Genomic DNA, 9,248 nt, shown 5'->3' on the forward strand with positions numbered 1-9,248 from the left:
TGAGGTAATATCTCATAGTGGTTTTGATTTGCATTTCTCTGATAAATAATGTTGTTGAGCATCTTTTCACATGCTTATTGGCCGTTTGCATATTTTCTTTCCGCAAATGTCCACCAAATCCTTTTTTAAGGACTTTTAGGTGGGATTATTTCTCTTTTTATTGTCGAGTTATAAGAACTCTTTATATTTTCTGGATTCTAGTCCCTTATCTTATGATTTACAAATATTTTCTCCAATTCTGTCCTTCCACTTTACGGTTTTATCTCTTACATTTAAGTCTGTGATCCACTTTGAGTTAATTTTTGTGTATGGTGTGAAGAAGGGATCCACCATCATTCTTTGACATACGGGTATCCAGTTTTACCAGCATAATCTGTTGACAGTTCTTTCTCCGTTGAATTTTCTTAGCAACAGAAAGTCCATAAAATTTTAAGGAATTTGTATCAAAATGGAAAGAGACTTCTGAGCCATCAAATTTCAGTGGGCATGAAGCAGGGTGAGAAAACTGTTCAGTTGCAAATATGGACTATTTTTTTATGGAAAAGAAAGACTTTTCAGAAAGTCAAAGCCAAGAGCCCAAAGGGCAGAGCCAATAGTAGGATTAGAGTACCACTCCCAGGTAGCAGAAATGAACCCTGGATCACATCCCCTGCCCCGGCAAGAGATAAGTGGTGACATGTGCCCAGATGGATTTCAGAATTACTATGAACTAGTGATTAGTCCCCTAACAAAGGAAGTGTCTGCTGCAGATACCCTGTCCCTGCCTCACCATTGTATGTTGGACGTACAGATGGCAGTTAACTTAGGTTTCTTAGGTCACAATATTCTGGATTTTTAAAAGCCACACCCTGAGTCTCATCCCTATCTGGACTGATGAAAATCATGAAATATTGGACTTCATCCCATATTGGGAGGAAATGAGCATATTCTGTATGTAAGAGAAATGAAAATAATTGTGGCCAGAGAGTGGAATGCAGTAGGTTTAACATGGCCACAAAGCTTTGAGCTCCTCCCATCAAGAGATGGAGTCTATCTCCCTCGTCCTTGCATCTGGGCTGGCAGTGTGACTTGCTTTGACTGGTAGAATATGGTATAAATGACATGGTGTGAGCTAGAACCTAGGCTTTGACCATCTTGCAGCTTCCGGTTTGCTCTTGTAGAACCTTGCCTGAATGTAAGGTAGGCACATAAGGGAACTGGTCTAGCCTACTAGATGTTGAGAGGCCATACAGAAGAGAACTGAGGTGACCCAGTAGACAGCCAGACCGGCTGCAAGACAGTGAGTGAGGCATCTTGGACCTCAGTCCAACAGAATGCTCCAGCTACATACAGCCATATTCTATGAGTGAGCCCAGGCAAGCCACAGAATAGTGAGATAATATGGCCCTGTGTTCTAAGCCACTAGGTTGCGAAGTAGTTTGTTTTGTGTAAACATTAGGTTCTGTTCATGTTGAAGAATTCATTGAGAGGCCAGGTGCAAGAAGGAACGTTGCAAAAACTTCACTGATTATGGTCTTAGTTCGAAGGCCTGACTTGAAGAAGAAAGAAGTCACTTCTTTCTGGACTGGGTTTGCCTTTCTTGTGAGACCCAGAAAACTTGCAGAGGAAGCATTTCCTTCACCCCTTGTGCAGGTGAAAATTACAAAGCAGAGACACTGCAATTAATGAGGGGTTGTGAAGATCTTTCCTGGACTTTCCTTTGAGTTCTTGGGAAGAAATAGACTATATTCATCCAAAGAATTACAGTTGAAAGTTGCTGAAAATATAACTGGCTTTATTTCTTGAAAAGAACAAAGTTTTTTTTTCAACATTCCCAGGCGCTGCTCCAAGCTAAGGCAGAATCACAGCCATCAGGCCAAGTGTGAGAGCAGGATGGGCTCTGCCCGAGGCTAGAGTCAGGGTTAGAGGCCTTACCCGCATGCTGCCTGTGCCTTGGGGGATAGGCTGCGTGTGCATCAGCTCCCACTTCTCTTGTGCGCACTGGTCATCCTTAGTTTTCACCGTCCTCCACCTCTGCCCTACTCTTTTTGCTGTGACACTGTCTGAGCAATGTTCTCAGTGTCGAGTCTTATACTCTTGCAATAAACTGCCTTTTTTATGTCGAAGGAAAAAAACAATGGAGGATAAAAGGCCAAAATACAGGTTCCTACTGCTTTTCTGTTATCAGACAAATGTGTTTCCATCACTTACTTGGACATGGTTTAGTTATTTCAATGAGGTATTAGACTTGCTTCCCCTAGTGAAATCCAATTTAGTGTAATTTAGAGGACTGGGTGACATGATAATCAATTTCCAGTCCTATATTCAAATAGTTCTGTTATGTAAGATTTTATAAACAAGTTAAAAATATTATTCACTACTATGAGAACATTATTACCCATAAAAAGAAAACCCTATTTATTTATTTATTTTGTAAACATCTTTATTGGAGTATAATTGCTTTACAATGGTGTGTTAGTTTCTGCTTTACAACAATGAATCAGTTATATATATACATATGTTCCCATATCTCTTCCCTCTTGCGTCTCCCTCCCTCCCATGCTCCCTGTCCCACCCCTGCAGGCAATCACAAAGCACGGAGCTGATTTCCCTGTGCTATGCGGCTGCTTTCCACTAGCTATCTATTTTACGTTTGGTAGTGTATATATGTCCATGCCACTCGCTCACTTTCTCCCAGCTTACTCTTCACCCTCCCGATATCCTCAAGTCCATTCTCTAGTAGGTCTGTGTCTTTATTCCCGTCTTACCCCTAGGTTCTTCATGACATTTTTTCCCCTTAAATTCCATATACATGTGTTAGCAACCTGGAGAGATTTCCCTTCCTTTTCTTTGTTCTCACAGCTCACAGGAGCTCAGCTTTGGATTTGGCCCCGCCTCTGCGTGTAGGTCGCGGGAGGGCGTCTGTTCTTCGCTCAGAGAGGGCGGGGTTAAAGGAGCAGCTGAGCCGGGGCTCTGGCTCACTCAGGCGGGGGGGAGGGAGGGGCACGTAGTGCGGGGCGGGCCTGCGGCGGCAGACGCCGCCATGACGTTGCACTAGCTTGAGGCGCGCCGTGCGTTCTCCCGGGGAAGTTGTTCCCGGATCCCCGGACGCTGGCAGTGGTGGGCAGCAGAGGCTCCCCAGAAGGGAGGTGTGGAGAGTGACCTGGCGCTCGCACACAGGCTTCTTGGTGGCAGCAGCAGCAGCCTTAGCGTCTCCCGCCCGTCTCTGGAGCTCCTTTAAGCAGCGTTCTTAATCCCCTCTCCTCGCGCACCAGGTCCGTGGGGGGTTTCTTGCCTTTTGAGAGGTCTGAGGTTTTCTGCCAGCGTTCAGTAGGTGTTTTGTAGGAGTTGTTCCACGTGTAGATGTATTTCTGGTGTATCTGTGGGGAGGAAGGTGATCTCCGCGTCTTACCCTTCCGCCATCTTCCTGGAAGCCCCAGAAAACCTTTTTTAAAAGAGGATTTTTAAATGCACATTTAAGAAGTTCATGTAATATAGTGGGTATTACAGTTGTATGATCCCTGGCCCCATTTCTCAGCAGTAACTGATAGTAAGAGGCCTTTTTAAAAAAATGTATCCTTGTGGACATTTTTATACAAGCACAAGCGTATTATACACACGTCCATCGCTCCTCAACCGAGCAGACCCAACACCCCTTTACTGTCATCAGGTGAAATTGATAAATGCTGTTTTTAGGCCAAGTTCCCTAGAAAATGAAACAGGAGGCAAGGATTAGGTGCTGATGCTTTATTTAGGAGGCCCACGTCCCAAGGCCTTCACTGAGAGTGAAGACAAGAAGCGGGCAGGAGGCAGGGAAGCAAGGCAGGTGATGCATGATGACACCGGCTGCTGCTTCATGAAGCCCAGAGAGACGCAGCCAGTCACCTAGCAGGTGTGCAGTCACGTGGGATGCCTCTCAGGATATACGGTGCATGGTCCACAGGAAGGAGGCAGAGGAAGGTTATCTGCCCAGCTCCTTCCTGTGATCATCTCCCGTTTGGCTCCACAAAGGTTTCAATAAATCGCCTACAGATCAGTGTTGCTCAGGTCATCACCTTTAGCAGCTGCTCAGGACACCTATGCCCTACAGAGCGGCTTTTCATCCAAGTCTGGCATTGATGAGAGAACCCAAAAATGCAAGTATGTCTCTCCTTAGCCTGGCTGCCTGGCAGCAGCCTAGGGGAGAGGTCAGGGGAAGCAGCGTTTCCAGGCAAGCAATGGATTGGCTCTAAGTGGCAGAAACACTTAGGTCAAGCACAGCTGTCTGTGGTGATGCCTGAAGTTGAATAAGCGGGTGAAAAGTATGGGAGACCAGCCAATCGCATTGAGGGAATCTGAGGAGATACACAGGATGTGCCTATTAGAGTAATCTAACCTACATGCACTCAGAAATTTTTTTTTAATTGATATCCTCTAATTGTAAAGGAAGTTTTGGAAAAGACTAATGATAAAATAATATGCATTTCAGTATGGAGAAGCTGGGGTACTACTACACTGAAAGACAAAATGAAGTAGTCGAATATTTGACTTTTAGTTGGATTCAGCATGAATGAGGCACATATAATAGCCGTCATGTGTTTGACTCAAGTACCACAAACACACTCGCTGCCAGTGACTTGTTTTTATAAAGTGCCCTGAGCAAAACAAAAACACGACCTTTCTTCCATATGCATGGTAGTTGTATACCTAGAAAATTCAGAATATATTGAATCAGTCAAAAAATGTTTTCATTTGTAAAATGTAGTCAGGTCTAGGCTCAGATCATTATATGTGTTTCTCACCTAACTCAGCAGGCACAAAAATTGTGTGGGAAATGGTTCTATTGGATGTGAGGACTGTCGTCACATTGCAGGGAATCTAACCAACCCTGGCTCTTGTTCATCAAACTGATAGCGTCATACTCCTGCACCCCTTCCCCCGCCCCAGCCCCATCATTGTGACAACAACACTAGCACAGACTTCCAAATGCCCCGCAGTACCATTCTTCTTGAGAACCACTTCTTCTGAAAGAACAAATGGACTTATATATCTACATATCTATATCTGCATTTTTCAGAACTTGCATTTAGAAATTCTGTGCATATTAGATGGACCATTCTTTGTAACAGCTGCAGAATATTCTGATGCATTGGTGAGCCATGATTTATTTAGCTCTATCGACGGTCACGTGGACCTTTTCAGCTTCTTGTTACGAATGTTGCTGCAAAGATGATCTTTATACATTAGCCTTTGTGCACTTCTGTAATATATCTGTAGGACAAATTCCCATAAGTCAAAAGGTACATGTATTTGTAAATTTTTATAGATATTGCAAAATTGCCCTCCAAATTATTGCCAAATATATACCTACAAATTTATACCTACAGGTATAAATGCCTGTTTTCCCATCACTTCCCACCACTAAGTATTGTGGAAGCTTTAATCTTGGCCAATTTGTTCTTTAAAGATAAAAACGAGAAAGTTTAAATATCCTATTTAAAGCCATTTTCAGATCATTTTATATTACCTAGGAGCCCCCAGCCTTGATTTGTCTTTTATACAGGACACTCACGTGGAAAACAGATTGGACTTTCAGTGTTTTCTAGAGTAGAACAGGGTGATGACTAAATTTGACACAGACGTTAAGTTTTGGCTCTACGAATGTAAGAATTTTCTAACAACTCTAGCCATCCGGCAATGGGATGGCTGGCCTCAGGAGATAAGGAGCCTCCACCATATAGCTGAAAATTTTCAGTTTCAGGTGGAATGAACAAGTACAAGGGATGTTCAGAAAGAGATTCCTGAATTTAGTGGCATATGCTACAAGGTCAATGTTTCTCAAAATGTAGTACTTGGATTATAGTGTATGTGGTGGTGGTACAGATTTTTCCAAAAATTATAATTGGTGTACATTCATATTTTTTTAATTAATTTTATTTATTTATTTATGGCTGTGTTGGGTCTTTGTTTCTGTGCGAGGGCTTTCTCTAGTTGTGGCAAGCGGGGGCCACTCTTCATCGCGGTGCGCGGGCCTCTCACTATCGCGGCCTCTCTTGTTGCGGAGCACAGGCTCCAGACGCGCAGGCTCAGTAATTGTGGTTCACGGGCCCAGTTGCTCTGCGGCATGTGGGATCTTCCCAGACCAGGGCTCGAACCCTTGTCCCCTGCATCGGCAGGCAGATTCTCAACCACTGCGCCACCAGGGAAGCCCTACATTCATTTTTATATGTATACACCATGTTGCTATATTACTAGCAAATTCCATATCCTAAAATATCAATACTAAGGTAGTATTGCTAAAATTATAGGTAAACTTTGAGCAATAATGTGCTTGATAACCTCTGAAGTCTCTTCAAAACAGATTCTACAGTTCTAAATCTCAACACTACTAAATTTTCAAATAGTAAAAGACTTCTCAACCCCAGCCTGTTACATTTATTACAAGTAACTTAGACACGAACCAAGTTCTACAGAGAATTTGAGTTTTTGGAGCTTGGTGTACAGGTAAAATCCCATGAAAATTTACTTAAAATGAGAGTTGAAAGCCCTAAGCCCCAGGTGAAGACCCATCCTGGAACTATACACACAAAAACACACAAAAAAATTGCTAGTGGCATCATCCCCTCACCTCCACCCACTAGCACCTTTCAAGGCCAGTCTTGGAGGCACAGACTAACAGGATGTGTCTTTTACACACCCGTATCCCTCTGTGGCTATTAGGAAACCACCAGCCAGCCCACCATATTCAGAGATGAATATTTATTTAATTCATATATCAATTTTACATGATATCCATAGTGCTATAAACATAGGCACATTTTTTTTTTTAACTCATGGTACATTCAAAAATTACTCCCTTACCCCAGTCTACTCCAATCCCGTCAAGATAGAGTATCCAGTATTTGTAACAGGGGCCAGAAAGGCCCTGCTCATTAATTTCAGAAGAATCCTTCTGCCCGTTAAGACCTCCTTCTGACTTCAACCAAGCAGGGTCAACAAGCATTTGGATAAAGAAACATGCATTTTTCAGCATTTTAATGCATCAATTGATAGAATTAATGAAATGTCTCAGCCTGAGTGTTTTTTTGAATAGGTTTATAGTTTTGTTCCTCCTACTTAATTCAAGTCAGAAAAAAAAACTGATAGCAATCTTCCTGTTGGTTTTCTTTAAATTCCAATGGGATGGTTTAAAGATATGTCACCACACCAAAGGGCTCGCCTAATCACATCTAACAAATGGGCAGCTTCCCACAAAATATAGATTAAGACATCATTCATCGGTGTTGGTTTGCCCCTAAAAGGACAGACATTGTGAGCTTAATAATTCATCAATTCAAATAAGAAACAGATTGAGCACAGAGGGGACTGGACAAAAACAAACCCCCCAAAATCACTCAGTTGATTTGCTAACCATACCCACGCACGATCCAGATGTACGGGTTTGTGTTGTTGACAACATTCATAACACACATCAACAAGATTAAATCTACAGGGTAAACTTATAACCTGTTGAATTCAGAATGAGGAAAAATGAGTATTTAAATTGACATCATAGCCACTCTGATATGATACAATTTAACTTTGAGGAAGAAAAATGATTTATATACACAATTCTCTTAGTAAAATTTTCTATTTCTTGCTAATAACACATTTTAATTCAGAAAATGCATTAACTTTATGCAAATATATTTTTCTAAAATATAAATATTTAAATTAAACTTTTATAAACACGGAGAATGTAGTTTCTGTTGACCCGCATCCAGATATTAATCAGTCCAAAACTCAAGTGATGAAATAATATTTGTAATTATGATCATTTTGTCTATAAATATATAATAGGATCTCTGCAACTAAATTATGAGTAATTAACTCACACTTCATGTAGTACTGAGCACCTTAGATTACACATTGTTGAATTAAGCTATTGGCATTAATATATGTATTTTAATATGTTATTTACAATACACAAGTATAATTCTCTCGTATAACAACATTCCAGTGATTTTGAAAATATATAATGAAAGAGTACGTTACAATTTACAATTCATCAAAGATTTCCTACAATATTCAGGCTGGGGCTTCACTCTTTAGCATTTTAAAATAGGAAACAAAACAAAATCAGTGTCCTGAAGCTGTGTTTTCCAAAATGTATTTTTTGTTTTGTTTTGTGTGTGTGTGTGTTTTGACACTAGCTTCACAAGATGCTCCTTTAGAGAGGAGTTCTGTAGGTAAGCGTTAGGAATGGCACACAGGATGCCCCCCCTTGCAGAATCGCAATGTTCAATAAAGTCTTTGAGGAGGCCTGCAGTCATGAAATCTGTTCAACATTTTTTAAGTCAGTATTGAACAAACTTTTTTTTTTTGCGGTACGCGGGCCTCTCACTGTTGTGGCCTCTCCCGTTGCGGAGCAACAGGCTCCGGACGCGCAGGCTCAGCGGCCATGGCTCACGGGCCCAGCCGCTCTGCGGCACGTGGGATCTTCCCAGACCGGGGCACGAACCCGTATTCCCTGCATCAGCAGGCGGACTCTCAACCGCTGCGCCACCAGGGAAGCCCTGAACAAACATTTTTGATGACCAATCCCTTTAATTGCCCCCCGACAAAACACCAGTCAATCAGTGCCCCTTGGAACTTGTATTACATGTTACTTGTATTACTTTGGGGAAACACTGATCGAAAATACAATGCTGATCTAAAGTAACACTCAAGAAACACATGTATCTGAGTGAACAAAATCACATTCTTTTAAAACAGTTTTACTTTTTAAAGCTCTTTGCATAGGTATTTGCTAAAATACGGTTCTGAAAAATAACACACAAACCTAACCTGAAACATTTGTCTATGTAAAACTATAAGGGAGAGGACGGTTACAAATACAGAAATTCTAGAGCTAATTTTCAAGATTTGAGAAAAGTGACTTTAAAATCAAATAACAGGTGTGTTTTCAGTGAATTTGTTTTGAAAGATAAAAGCAAAAGTGTTAAATCAGTAATATGCTATACGATGTCTGAAAATATTCTTGTAGAAAAATTTCAGGTCATTATATTATTTCCCTGGAATTCCAAAAGAGCTGTTGATGGGTTTGATGGGTTTGATTATAACATTGGCTCTCTATGTAAAACCCAGCATTAACCAGAATCATATAAGGCTGCTCTATTACTTGCTTGAAAATGCATGCATACAAGCACAGGCAGAAACAAGGGCCAATAAATTGCTGGGTACTTCCACTGAAAACCACAAAGTGGGGAAAATTAGTTAACCCCGCATGAATTATTATTATTATATATATA

This window comes from Neophocaena asiaeorientalis, unplaced genomic scaffold, assembly GCF_003031525.2.
Source record: "Neophocaena asiaeorientalis asiaeorientalis breed wild unplaced genomic scaffold, Neophocaena_asiaeorientalis_V1.1 scaffold177, whole genome shotgun sequence".
Classification (NCBI taxonomy): Eukaryota; Metazoa; Chordata; class Mammalia; order Artiodactyla; family Phocoenidae; genus Neophocaena; species Neophocaena asiaeorientalis.